This window comes from Rhinopithecus bieti, unplaced genomic scaffold (assembly GCF_001698545.2).
Source record: "Rhinopithecus bieti isolate Rb0 unplaced genomic scaffold, ASM169854v2 scaffold_10589, whole genome shotgun sequence".
Lineage (NCBI taxonomy): Eukaryota > Metazoa > Chordata > Mammalia > Primates > Cercopithecidae > Rhinopithecus > Rhinopithecus bieti.
The window spans coordinates 699,700-712,661 of record NW_016807065.1 but is presented as its reverse complement, the minus strand read 5'-3'; the positions used below and the strand labels follow the sequence as shown (position 1 = coordinate 712,661).

At 44.7% G+C, this 12,962-nt stretch overlaps 1 protein-coding gene across 3 annotated transcripts in view; it reads right to left on the bottom strand.

Annotated features, from left to right (window-relative positions):
- Window positions 1-10,131, bottom strand: part of ZNF121 (zinc finger protein 121) — a 22,300-nt gene extending 12,169 nt beyond the window's left edge. For 2 of the 3 annotated variants that reach the window (XM_017879869.1, XM_017879871.1), the window contains exon 1: window positions 10,047-10,131. The gene's annotated coding sequence lies outside the window, so the exon portion shown is untranslated. Of the gene's footprint in view, window positions 1-9,656; window positions 9,742-10,046 lie in introns of all 3 variants that reach the window. The other variant, XM_017879870.1, reaches the window with a different exon arrangement.
- Window positions 10,132-12,962: the final 2,831 nt, after the last annotated feature.

Sequence of the window (12,962 nt, the reverse complement as noted above, 5' to 3'; positions counted from 1 at the left end):
AAAAAAAAAAAAAAAAAATTGACATCTAAGAATACAGTATTCAGGCCGGTGCACTGTCTCACACCTGAAATCCCAACACTTTGGGAGGCCTAGGCGGGCGAATCACCTGAGGTCACAAGTTAGAGACCAGCGTGGCCAATGTGGTGAAACCCCATCTCTAATAAAATTTTTAAAAAGTTAGACTAGTATGGTGGCACATGCCTTAGTCGCAGCTACTCAGGAGGCTGAGGCAGGAGAATCATTTGAACCCAGGAAGCGGAGGTTGCAGTGAGCCGATATCGCGCCACTGCACTCCAGACTGGGTGACAGAGCAAGACTTCATCTCAAACAAAAACAAAAACAAAAAGAGATAAAGAAGGTCACTATAGCTGGTCATAGTGGCTCACGCCTGTAATCCCAGCACTTTGGGGACGCCGAGGTAGGCATATCATGATGTCAGAAGTTCAAGACCAGCCTGGCCAACATGGTGAAATCCCGTCTCTACTAAAAATACAAAAATTAGCCAGGCGTGGTGGCGCATGCCTGTAATACCAGCTACTCAGGAGGCTGAGGCAGGAGAATCGCTTGAACTCAGGAGGTGGAGATTGCAGTGAGCTGAGATCACACCACTGCACTCCAGCCTGGGAGACAGAGCAAGACTCTGTCTCAAAAATACAAAAAAAAAAAGAAGGTCACTATGTAATGATAAAGGGGTCAATTCAGCAAGAGGATATAAAAACTGTCAATATTTATGCACCCAACACTGGGGCACCCAAGTATATAAAGCAAATATTAATAAATCTAAAGGGAGATACACACTGCAATACAGTAATAGTAGGGGATTTTAACACCCCACTCTCAGTGATGGACAGATCATCCAGTTAGAAAATCAACAAAGAAACACAAAAGAAGTTAAGCAATACACTAAACCAGAAAGGCCTAACTAAAACAGGACATATTTATTCCTTTACTCAGCATATGGAATATTCTCCAGAATAGACCATATCTTAGGCCACAAAAAAAGTCTCAACAAATTCAAAAATGTAGAAATCATATCATCTTTTCTGACCACAAAGGAATAAAACTAGAAATCATGAACAAGAGGAACCTTGATTCACAGTCTCAAAATGGTGGCTCATACCTATAATCCCAGCACTTTGGGAGGCTGGCACAGGAAGACTGCTTGCACCCAGGACTTTGAGACCAGCCTGGGCAACAAGGAGACCCTACCTCTTCAAAAAAAAAAACAAAACAAAACAAAACAAAACACAACGGAACATTGTTTCGGTATGTTGACATATCAAAATCCATGGGGCAGAAGCACACAGAAATTTGGAAATTACAGTATTTCCTAAAACAAATGAAAGTGAAAATACAACATACCAAAATCTATGGGATAAAAGCAGTACTAAGGGAGTATTTTACAGCAATAAACACGTACATACAAAAAGTAGAAAGATTTAAAATAACCGGATGATACCCCCTAAGATACTAGAAAAGCAAAAACAAACCAGACTCACAATTAGATCAAAAGGATAAAGACCATAGCCAAATAAACAAAATTGAGAATAAAAAACAATACAGAATATCAATAAAACAAAGTTGATTACTTGAAAAGATAAAATCAACCAACCTTTGGCTAGACTGAGGGGAAAAAATGACCCAAATAAAATAAAAAATGAAAAAGAAAACAGAACAGAAACCACATAAATACAACCAATCATTAGAAACTATTGTGAAAAACTATATGCCGACAAACTGAAAAGCCTGGAAGAAATGGACAAATTCTTGGGCGCGTACAACTACCAAGATCGAACCACGAAGAAACAGAAAACCTCAACACACCAATAACAAGATTGAAGCCATAACAAAATGAATCCCATGAAAGAAAAGCCCAAGACCTGATGGCTTCACTGCTAAATCCTACCAAAAACTGAAAGAAGAATACTACTCGAACTCCGCAAAAAATATTGAAGAGAAGAGAATATTTCCAAACTTGGTCTACAAAGTAAGCATTATTCTGATAGCAAAACCAGACAAGAGCACAACACCAAACTACAGGCTAGGCCGGGTGCGGTGGCTCACGCCTGTAATTCTAGCACTTTGAAAGGCTGAGGCGGGTGGATTACCTGAAGTCAGGAGTTTGAGACCAGCTTGGCCAATATGGTGAAACTCCGTCTCTACTAAAAAAAAAACACAAGTGGCTCATGCCTGTAATCCCAACACTTTGGGAGGCCGAGGTAGGCAGATCACAAGGTCAGGAGATCAAGACCATCCTGGCTAACATGGTGAAACCCCGTCTCTACTAAAAATACAAAAAAATTAGCCGGGCATGGTGGCAGGCGCCTGTAGTCCCACCTACTCAGGAGGCTAAGGCAGGAAAATGGCATGAACCTGGGAGGCGGAGCTTGAAGTGAGTAGAGATTACACCACTGCACTCCAGCCTGGGCAACAAAGAGACTCCGTTTCAAAAAAAAAAAAAATACAAAAGTTCTCCGGGCATGGAGGCATGTGTGCCTGTAGTCCCCACTACTCTGGAAGCTGAGGCAGAAGAATCGCTTGAATCCAGGAGGCGGAGGTTGTGGTGAGCCAAGACTGAGTCATGTACTTCAGCCTGAGTGACAGAGCAAGACTCCGTCTCAAAAAAGAAAACAAAGAAAAGAAAAAAAAGTAACCAAAAATGTGAAGGAGCTATGCAAGAAAAACTCTAAAACACTGATGAAACAAACTGCAGAGGACACAGAAAAAAAACTGGAAGATATTCCATGCTCATGGATTAGAAGAATATTGTTAAAATGACAATACTACCCAAAGCAATTTACAATTCAGAGCAACCCTTCTCAAAATACCAATGAAATTCGTCACAAAAATAGAAAAAAAATCCTAAAATTTATATGCAATCACAAAAGACCTTAAACAGCCAAAGAAATACTGACCAAAAAAACAAAGCTGGAGTGACTGGGTGCGGTGGCTCACGCCTGTAATCCCAGCACTTTGGGAGGCTGAGGCAGGTGGATCATGAGGTCAGGAGTTCAAGACCAGCCTGGCCAACATGATGAAACCCCATCTCCACTAAAAATACAAAAATTAGCCAGGGTGGTGGTGCGTGCCTGTAGTTCCAGCTACTAGGTAGGCTGAGACGGGAGAATTCCTTGAACTGGGAGGCAGAGGTTGCAGTGAGCCGAGATCACACCACTGCACTTCAGCCTGGGAGACAGAGTGAGACTCAGTCTCAAAAAAAAAGAAGAAAAAAAAAAAGCTGGAAGCATCCAACTGCTTGACCTCAAAATATACTACAAAGCTACCATAACCCAATCAGTATGGTACTGACATAAAAACAAACACATAGGCCAGGGACGGTGGCTCAAGCCTGTAATTCCAGCACTTTGGGAGGCCGAGACGGGCGGATCACGAGGTCAGGAGATCGAGACCATCCTGGCTAACACAGTGAAACCCTGTCTCTACTAAAAATACAAAAAAAAAATTAGCCGGGCGAGGTGGCGGGCGCCTGTAATCCCTGCTACTTGGGAGGCTGAGGCAGGAGAATGGCGTGAACCCGGGAGGCGGAGCTTGCAGTGAGCTGAGATCTCACCACTGCACTCCAACCTGGGCGACAGAGGGAGACTCAGAGGGAGACTCGTCTCAAAAAAAAACAAACACATAAGATCTATGGAAGAAAACAGAGAACCTAAATATAAATCTACACATTTATAGACAGCTCTTTTTCAACAAAGGCACCAAAAGCATACAATGGGAAAATAGCAGTCTTTTCAATAAATGCTGCTGGGAAAACTGAATAACCATATGCAGAATGAACTAGATGTCATCTCTCAGCATAAACAAAGTCAAAACAGATTAAAGATATGTAACACCTGAAACCATAATGCTACTAGAGGAAGAAACTGGGGAAACAATCCAGGACATAGGTCTGGGTAAAGATTTCTTAGGTAAGACCTCAACAGCACAAGCAACAGGAGAAAAAATAAACATGAGATTACATCAAACTAAAAACTTCTCCACAGCAAAAGAAACAATTAACAAAGTGAAGAGACAACCTACAGTATGGGAGAAAATATTTACAAACTATTCACCTGACAAAGATTAGTAATCAAAATATATAAGGAACTCAACTTGATAGCAAAAAAAAAAAAAAAAAAAAATCCGATCAAAAAATTGGCAAAAGGTTAGAAGAGTTGTTTCTCATAAAAAAGACACACAAATGGCCAACAAGTGTACGAAAAAATGCTCAACATGGCTAAACATCAAAGAAATACAAATCACACATAACTACAATGAGAAATCATCTCACCTCACAGAATGGCTTTTATAAAGACAGGGAATAACAAGTACTGATGAGGATGTGGTGAAAAGATAATCCTTGTATGCAGTTGATGGGAATGTAAATTAGTACAGCCACTATAGAGAACAATATTCAGGTGTGGTGGATCATGCCTGTAATCCCAAAACCTGAGGCTGCGGTGGGAGGATCACTTGAGCCCACAAATTCGAGACCAGCCTGGGCAACACAGCAAGACCTGTCTGCACACACATGCACACACAAAACCTGTCAGGCACAGTGGATCTTGCCTGTAATCCCAGCACTTTAGGAGCCCGAGGCAAGTGAATCACTTGAGGTCAGGAGTTCGAGACCAGCCTGGCCAACATGGTGAAACTCTGTCTCTACTGAAAATACAAAAATTAGCTGGGCATGGTGGCATGCGCCTGTAGTCCCAGGCAGAAGAATCACTTGAACCCAGGAGGCGGAGGTTGCAGTGAGCTGAGATCATGCCACTGCATTCCAGCTTGGGCAACAGTGAGACTCTGTCTCCAAAAAAAAAAGAGAGGTTGAGTCATTGGTAAAATATACAGGTAGAAGAAATAAGAACTGGCCGGGCGCGGTGGCTCAAGCCGAGACGGGCGGATCACGAGGTCAGGAGATCGAGACCACCCTGGCTAACACAGTGAAACCCCGTCTCTACTAAAAACAAAACTAGCCGGGCGAGGTGGCGGGCGCCTGTAGTCCCAGCTACTTGGGAGGCTGAGGCAGGAGAATGGCGTAAACCCGGGAGGCGGAGCTTGCAGTGAGCTGAGATCCGGCCACTGCACTCCAGCCTGGGCGACAGAGCGAGACTCCGCCTCAAAAAAAAAAAAAAAAAAAAAAAAAAAAAAAATAAGAACTGGTGTTCAATAGATCAGTAAGGTGACTACATTTAACACTCATCTCCTGTACATTTCAAAACAGTTAAGAGAATAATTTGATGTTCCTGCAATAAAGATAAACATTTAAGGTGACAGATATCCTACTTACCCTGATTTGATAACATAAATGTATCAAATTATCACATGTACACAGAAAATATGTACATCTATTATGAATCAAAAACTTTTTTTGAATTGTAAAATAGGAGGTGGGAGATTCTGGGGCCGCCATGTCTGTGGGTAAAAATACTCCCTTGTCTGGATCATGTAAAGACATCCCTGCAAGATGTCACTCCAAGTTATTTCACCTAATACCGCCTACCACTAAAAAGAAGCAAGGAGCCATGATTATGCCCTTGCACTCCAGCCTGGGTGATCCAGCAAGACTCTGTCTCAAAACAAAAAAAACACAAAACTCAAGATGGAGGTTTCTCAAAAAACTAAAAATAGAACTATCAATAGAACTATCATCCGTAGACCTCTTGAATTTTGGAGGCAATATATACATTTGCATGTGCTTGTTTAACGTCCCACAGACTTGCCTGTAAGGATTCTAGTAGTTTCAACTGTAGACAAGAGCAATTTCAGGCTGCAGTGCAGGCTTCCCAAGCACTTGGTCCACCTGATCAAGCAGACCCAATGATACTCAAAGTGTACATGTTAAACAGCATCCTATTTATTGGAATGCTCTGGCATGCACCAACAGAAGATGTAGAGTACAGCCCTCTGGTATTCCAGTCAATCCATGCCGTCTTGTGCAGATTAACTGTTTTTCTTTTGAGAAACAAGTTGTGGTTTGCCATTAGCACATGATAGAGAATGAACAACTAATCATGGGACATGAAGTAACTAAGGCGGAACTGAGTAATTTGAGACTTTATCGTTCCCAAAGCATCAAGTACATACTGTCAGACCTTATCAAACAATGGTTGTCAGCTTCTCCTCTGGACCCAATTCCAAGTTTGTAGGAAATCGCATGAAATAAAGGAATATTTACACATACCATGAGAATCCAATCAGAAATATCTGATTGTATGACTTTCTAAAAGAATGAGTGTTGTTAGGAATAACACTCAAAATCCTAAGGAAGTTGAACACTCGAACAAAGAATTATTAGCAAAGCAATTTTACTTCTGCGCAGAGGGGTGCCTCCTTGGCCAGTCGCCATGAGAGCACACCTGAACAAAGGGGCACGAGAGCCTTTATTCCAGATGCAAGTCCTGCCCCTGTACCCTTTCCCCATTGGCCAGGGTTGGGTTGTACAATCTAAACTAATCCCGGTTGGCTAAACATTTGATTTTTTTTAGATAGTGTGGGCACGCAAAAGAAAAGTGGAGAGGAAGGAGAAGGGATGTCTGTAACGAGCTAGGAAGTTAGTCCTCTTTCCAAATGAGGAAAGGCATGTGAGCTGGTACTGATAACGCTTGGTACTGTGGTGTGCCTGGGCATCTAACAAAGGCAAAAAGGAGAAAAAAGGAGAAGGGTGGGGGGGTACTATGAAGTAAAGAATAAAATATTGATGAGATTATTTGAAGAGAAATCTCATCATACCCCACAGTGTGACTCTCCGAAAGTCAATATAATATACAATAATAACTGTTTTAGATAAAAAGACACTGAAAACATTAACAATTTGCAATGTAAAAATGGATACATTTTGAATGGATCTTAGACCAAAAAACATTCAAGAGCATACGTTGAATCAATGCAGAGAATTTTAATTAAGCAAAGTAGACATTAGATGACATTATTATTTTTTACTTAAGTGAAATACTAGTATTGCGGTTTCAGAATGACAATGCCTTTTTTTTAGGAGATGCTTTACCAAGTATTTAAAGGTCAAGCATCAAGTGTGCAATTATGCTCAATTTACACTCAAATTGTTCACCATAAGATGTATTTACCTGAGGAGAAAGAAAACAAGCACAATGCTAAAAAAGTAAGTGTTTGGGCACAGTGGCTCACACCTGCGATCCCAGCACTTTGGGAGGCCGAGGCAAATGAATTGCCTTGGTTCAGGATTTTGAGACCAGCCTGGCCAACACGGTGAAACCTCGTTTCTACTAAAATACAAAAAAAAAAATTAGCTGGGTGTGGCGGCGTGTGCCTGTGTCCCAGCTATTAGGTGTCAGGCCTCTGAGCCCAAGATAAGCCATCATGTCCCCTGTGACCTGCACGTATACATCCAGATGGCCTGAAGCAACTAAGAACCACAAGAAGCGAAAACAGCCAGTTCCCACCTTAACTGAGGACATTCCGCCATTGTGATTTGTTCCTGCCCCACCCTAACTGATCAATTGACCTTGTAACATTCTTCTCCTGGAGAATGAAGCTCAGGAGCTCCCCACTGAGCAGTTTGTGATCCCCGCCCCTGCGGGGATCTCTGTAAAGAGAACAACCCCCTTTAACTGTAATTTTCCACTACCTACCCAAATCCTATAAGACTGCCCCACCCCTATCTCCCTTTGCTGACTACTTTTCTTTCTTCTTCTTTTTTTTTTTTTTTTTGAGATGGAGCTCGCTCTGTCACCCGGGCTGGAGTGCAGGGCCAGATCTCAGCTCACTGCAAGCTCCACCTCCCAGGGTTTACGCCATTCTCCTCGCCTTCAGCCTCCCGAGTAGCTGGGATACAGGCGCCCACCACCTGCCTGCTCTTAGTTTTGATTTTTTATTAGAGACGGGGTTTCCACTGTGTAGCCAGGATGTTTCGATCTCCTGACCTCGTGATCCACCTCGTCGTTGGCCTCCCAAAGTGCGGGATTACAGCTTGAGCCCCACCGCGCCCGTTCGGACTTCCTTTTTCGAACTCAGTCCCCTGGCACGGCAGGTGATTAAAATTTTATTGCTCACATAAGCCTGTTTGTAGTCTCTTCACATGGACATGCCTGACACTAGAGGCAGAATTACTTGAAACCTGGAAGCAGAGGTTGCAGGAGCCAAGATCGCACCTGGCACTCCAGCCTGAGTGCAGAGCGAGACTCTGTCTCAAAAAAAAAAAAAAAAAAATCCAGACTGTGTGTTAGATGTTCAAGTTTTACTTAGGATCAAATTTTTCGGAAAAAAAAACTGTAAAAACTACACTTAGCATTAATAAAGCTCCACCCTGGTGGCCACTCCGGTAATTCCAGCTCTTTGTAGGCTGTCGGGATGGATCACAACGTTAGGAGTCGAGATCAGCCGGCCAGCATGGTGAAACCCCATCCTACTAAAAATACAAAAAAAAAAAAAAAAAAAAAATAGCTGGACATGGTAGTCCGCCGCCTACTCGGAAGGCTGAGCAACGAATCGCTTGAATCCAGAGGTGGAGGTGCGTGAGCTGAGATTGCTCCACTGCACCTCCAGCCCTGGCGGAGAGCCAAGACTCCGTCTCAAAAAACAAACCAAGCCTCCATCCTTTCTTCTGTGGCCCTGTTTTAAGCTCTGTGAAGTTACAGCTAGGAACTTAGAGGAAGAGAAACAGCTGTGTATTACCTGCCTTTCTTTTTTTTTTTTTGGAGACGGAGCTTGCTCGCCACCCAGCTGGAGTACAGTGCCAGATTCTCAGCTCACTGCAAGCCGCCTCCGGGTTCACGCCATTCTCCTGCCTCAGCCTGCCCGAGTAGCTGGGGACTGACAGCCGCCCGCCACTCGCCCGGCTAGTTTTTTGTATTTTTTTAGTAGAGACGGTTTCACCATGGTAGCCAGGATGGTCTCGATCTCCTGACCTCGGGATCCGCCCTTCTCGCCTCCCAAAGCGCTGGGGATTACAGCTTGAGCCACCGCGCCCGCCGTTTTTTGTATTTTTAAGTAGAGACAAGGGTTTCACCGTATTAGCCAGGATGGTCTCGATCTCCTGACCTCGTGATCCGCCCGTCTCGGCCTCCCAAAGTGCTGGGATTACAGGCTTGAGCCACCGCGCCCGGCCCTACTGCCTTTCTTACTTTCTTTTGTTTGAGACGGAGTTTTGCTTTTGTCGCCCAGGCTGGAGTGCAGTGGCAGATCTCGGCTCATTGCAACCTCGGCCTCTCAGGTTCAAGCAATTCTCCTGCTTCAGCCTCCCGAGGAGCCGGAATTACAGGGGCCTGCCACCACCCCTGGCTAATTTTTGTTATTTTTTACTGAAAATACAAGGTTTCATCATGTTGGCCAGGCTGGTCTCACCTCAGCCTCCACCTCCCAAAGTGCTGGGATTACAGGCGTGAGCCGGCACGCCTGGCCTGCCTTTCTTTTGTAAAGTCTTGTAGCTGGTAACGACAACAACAAAAAATCAAGTCCAGGAAAATAAAAATAAGAAACTAAAGGCTTACAGTCTACACGTGTTCATATTTACATGCAGAAATAGGCACGCCCTAAACGACTATATTTTTTTCCATCCGAAAGTAGTGAGTCAAAAATAAGTAAAGGACATAAAGACAATGCCAGATTCTCAGACGATACATTTTTTAGCAAAGAAATGGAAGTCAGAGCCCTCTTGAAACCAATTTTCTGCCAGTGCTCACCAGAAACAGGCCGGAATCGCCAGGTTCCTGAGGCGGGGGGATGCGGGGCCGCAGCCAACCTGACTGGAACGCAGAAATCCTTTTACTTTCGGAAAGAAAAAAAAATTCACAAAGGTTGCTTTCCAAGCTTTTGAAGAGGGGAGCACAGCGGTTGAAAAGACTCCAGAAAACACTGCGCGGAGGCGGGACAAACACAATTCCCGACCTGGCCCCTAACCGGGACCGACTGAGCCTGCGGCCTCTCGCAACTGGCCGCGCCGGGAGGACAGACAGCCCCTGGAGAAGACAGTGAAACGAGGCGGATCCCAGAGGCTCCTGGGCGACCGCGCCCAATCGTTCCTTTACCACCCCCGCTACTATCTCAGGGATCCCCAAGCAGGCGGAACTCACCACAGCAACGGCGGACTCCACCGCGATAAAGGCGAAATGGCACTGACCATGCGGAGCCAGCGCCGGAAAAGATGGCGATGGCGCGCTGACGTCACTTCCGCTCGGAGCCTAGGCCCGGGCGGGGCTCCTGGGTTCGAGTTTCAGCCACGTAGGACCCATTCCAACACAGAAATTCTAGTTTCCTCCTGGGTGGTTGCGGACAAGTCTGGGGTTGGCTCGGGGAGGGGGATGCAGAAACAGGTCCAGAGCAAAAGGTGAGGTTAGAACCGGGCCTCTGGAAGGAACTGTGGGGCCCATACTCCGGGGCGATTTAGAGGTGGGACCAGGCCTAGCCATCGGTTCAGGTGGCCAGACCCACTGGAAGGGCAGGGATGGGGGATGGGACGCACCCCAGGGGATGCTCCTGCATAGCTTTTCCCTGTTGCCCGCAGTGGCTAATGCCTGTAATTCCAACACTTAGGGAGACTAAGGCACGTGTATAGCTTGAGTCCAAGAGTTCAAGACAAGCGTGGGCAAACTAGCAACATCCTTTCTGTGGGCGGCAAGCCATCCAGGTGCTAAGGCAAGAGACTAAGGCACGAGCTGTTGCGGTATAATAAAATATATAAAATAAGAATAGTTATACTAGATTAGATATAGATCATAGATATGATTATATATGAATATAATTAATCATTAGTTTGTAGCAATTACTCTTTATTTCAATATTATAATAATCCTCGCTCTATAATCATAACCTAGGTAAAACCAGGCCATACAGAGATAAGAGCTGAGGGGACATAGTGAGAAGTGACCAGAAGACAGGAGTGTGAGCCTTCTGTCATGCCCGGGCAGGGCCACCAGAGGGCTCCTTGGTCTAGTGGTAACGCCAGCATCTGGGAAGATGCCCGTTGCCAAGCAGACTGTGGTCTAGCGTTAGCGTTAGTGTCAAGGAAAAATACCTGCTACTTAGCAGACCAGGAAAGGGAGTCTTCTTTTCCCCAGGGGAGTTTAGAGAAGACTGTACTCCTCCACCTCTTGTGGAGGGCCTAACATCAGTCAGGCCCGCCCACAGTTATCCGGAGACCTGTCTCCCTATGATGCTGTGCTTCAGTGGTCACGCTCCTAGTCCGCTTTCATGTTCCATCCTGTACACCTGGCTCTGCCTTTTAGATAATAGTAGCAAAATTAATGAAGATACTAAAAGTCTGATGTGCAGAAATAATGGTGTAAGCTGTCTCTCTCACTCCCTCTCTCTCTCTGCCTCGGCTGCCAGTCAGGGAAGGCCCGCTGTCCAGTGGACACGTGACCCACGTGACCTTACCTATCATTGGAGATGGCTCACACCCCTTACCCTGCCCCTTTGTCTTGTATCCAATAAACATCAGCGCAGCCTGGCATTCGGGGCCACTACCGGTCTCCGCTTCTTGGTGGTAGTGGTCCCCGGGGCCCAGCTCTCTTTTCTTTTATCTCTGTCTTGTGTCTCTATTTCTACAATCTCTAGTCTCCGCACATGGGGAGAAAAACCCACCGACCCTGTGGGGCTGGACCCTACACCTTTCTCTATTAAAATATATATATATGTGTGTGTGTGTGTGTGTGTGTGTGTGTGTTGTGTGTAGCTTTTTTGTATATATCTCCTCATGTTCCTAGAGCCTTTCCACAATTCTTCCATATTGATAAACCTGCCAGTCAATGGCATGGTCTATCTCTTCTATTCAGTCAGGCTTTCTGTAGGCCTTTATTTCTTCATTCTTTCTTTCTTTATGTATTTATTTGAGATGGAGTCTCGCTCTGTTGCCCAGGCTGGAGTGCAGTGGCGCGACCTAGGCTCACTGCAAGCTCCGCCTCCCGGGTTCAAGCAATTCTTCTGCCTCAGTCTCCCGAGTAGCTGGGACTACAGGCGCCCACCACCACACCTGGCTAATTTTTTTGTATATTTAGTAGAGACGGGGCTTCCCCGTGTTAGCCAGGATGATCTTGATCTCCTGACCTAGTGATCCGCCTGCCTTGGCCTCCCAAAGTGCTGGGATTACAGGTGTGAGCCACCACGCCTGGCCAAAAACAAGTATTTCTATTATTTTTCTGATTTCTATGATTTACCACATGGGCCAGGACCACATTTCCTACATTATAAAATAGCACTGACACCAGACATTCTCCCCAGGTTTATTCAGAAATGTAACATAATCCCAATAAAAACATTAAAAGTTTTTTCTGGAGTTAGGTACATTGATACTAAAGTTTATGTGGAAGAACAAACATCTGATAATAACCAAGAAAAGAAAAATAAAAGCAATGATGAGCAGCAGATGTTAAAACATACTATTGACAGTTTTCACACAAGGCAAATAATCAAAGTATATTAAAATAAAATAAATAAGACATACTATAAAGCCTCTATAATTAAAACTATGTGGTACTAGCACATGAAACAGAAACAGACTAATAAAATATCTAAAAATAGACCCAAGAACACGTAGAAATTTGGTTCATAAATTAATTTTGCCAAGTGCGGTGGCTCATGCCTGTAAACCTAGCAATTTGGGAGACCAAGGCTGGAGGATCACTTGAGGTCAGGAGTTCAAAACCAGCCTGCCCAACATGGTGAAACCCCGTCTCTATTAAAAATACAAAAAAATTTAGCCAAGCATGGCCTGGAATGGGGTGCCTGTAATCCCAGGCCGAGGTAGGCGGATCACAAGGTCAAGAGATGGAGACCATCCTGGCCAACTTGGTGAAATCCCATGTCTACTAAAAATACAAAAATTAGCTGGGCATGGTGGCGGGTGCCTGTAATCCAGCTACTCAGGAGGCTGAGGTAGGAGAATCGCTTGAACCCGGGAGGCAGAGGTTGCAGGAGATCGCTCCCCTGCACTCCAGCCTGATGATACAGCAAGAATCCGTCTCAAAAAAAAAAAAAAAAAAAAAAAAAAA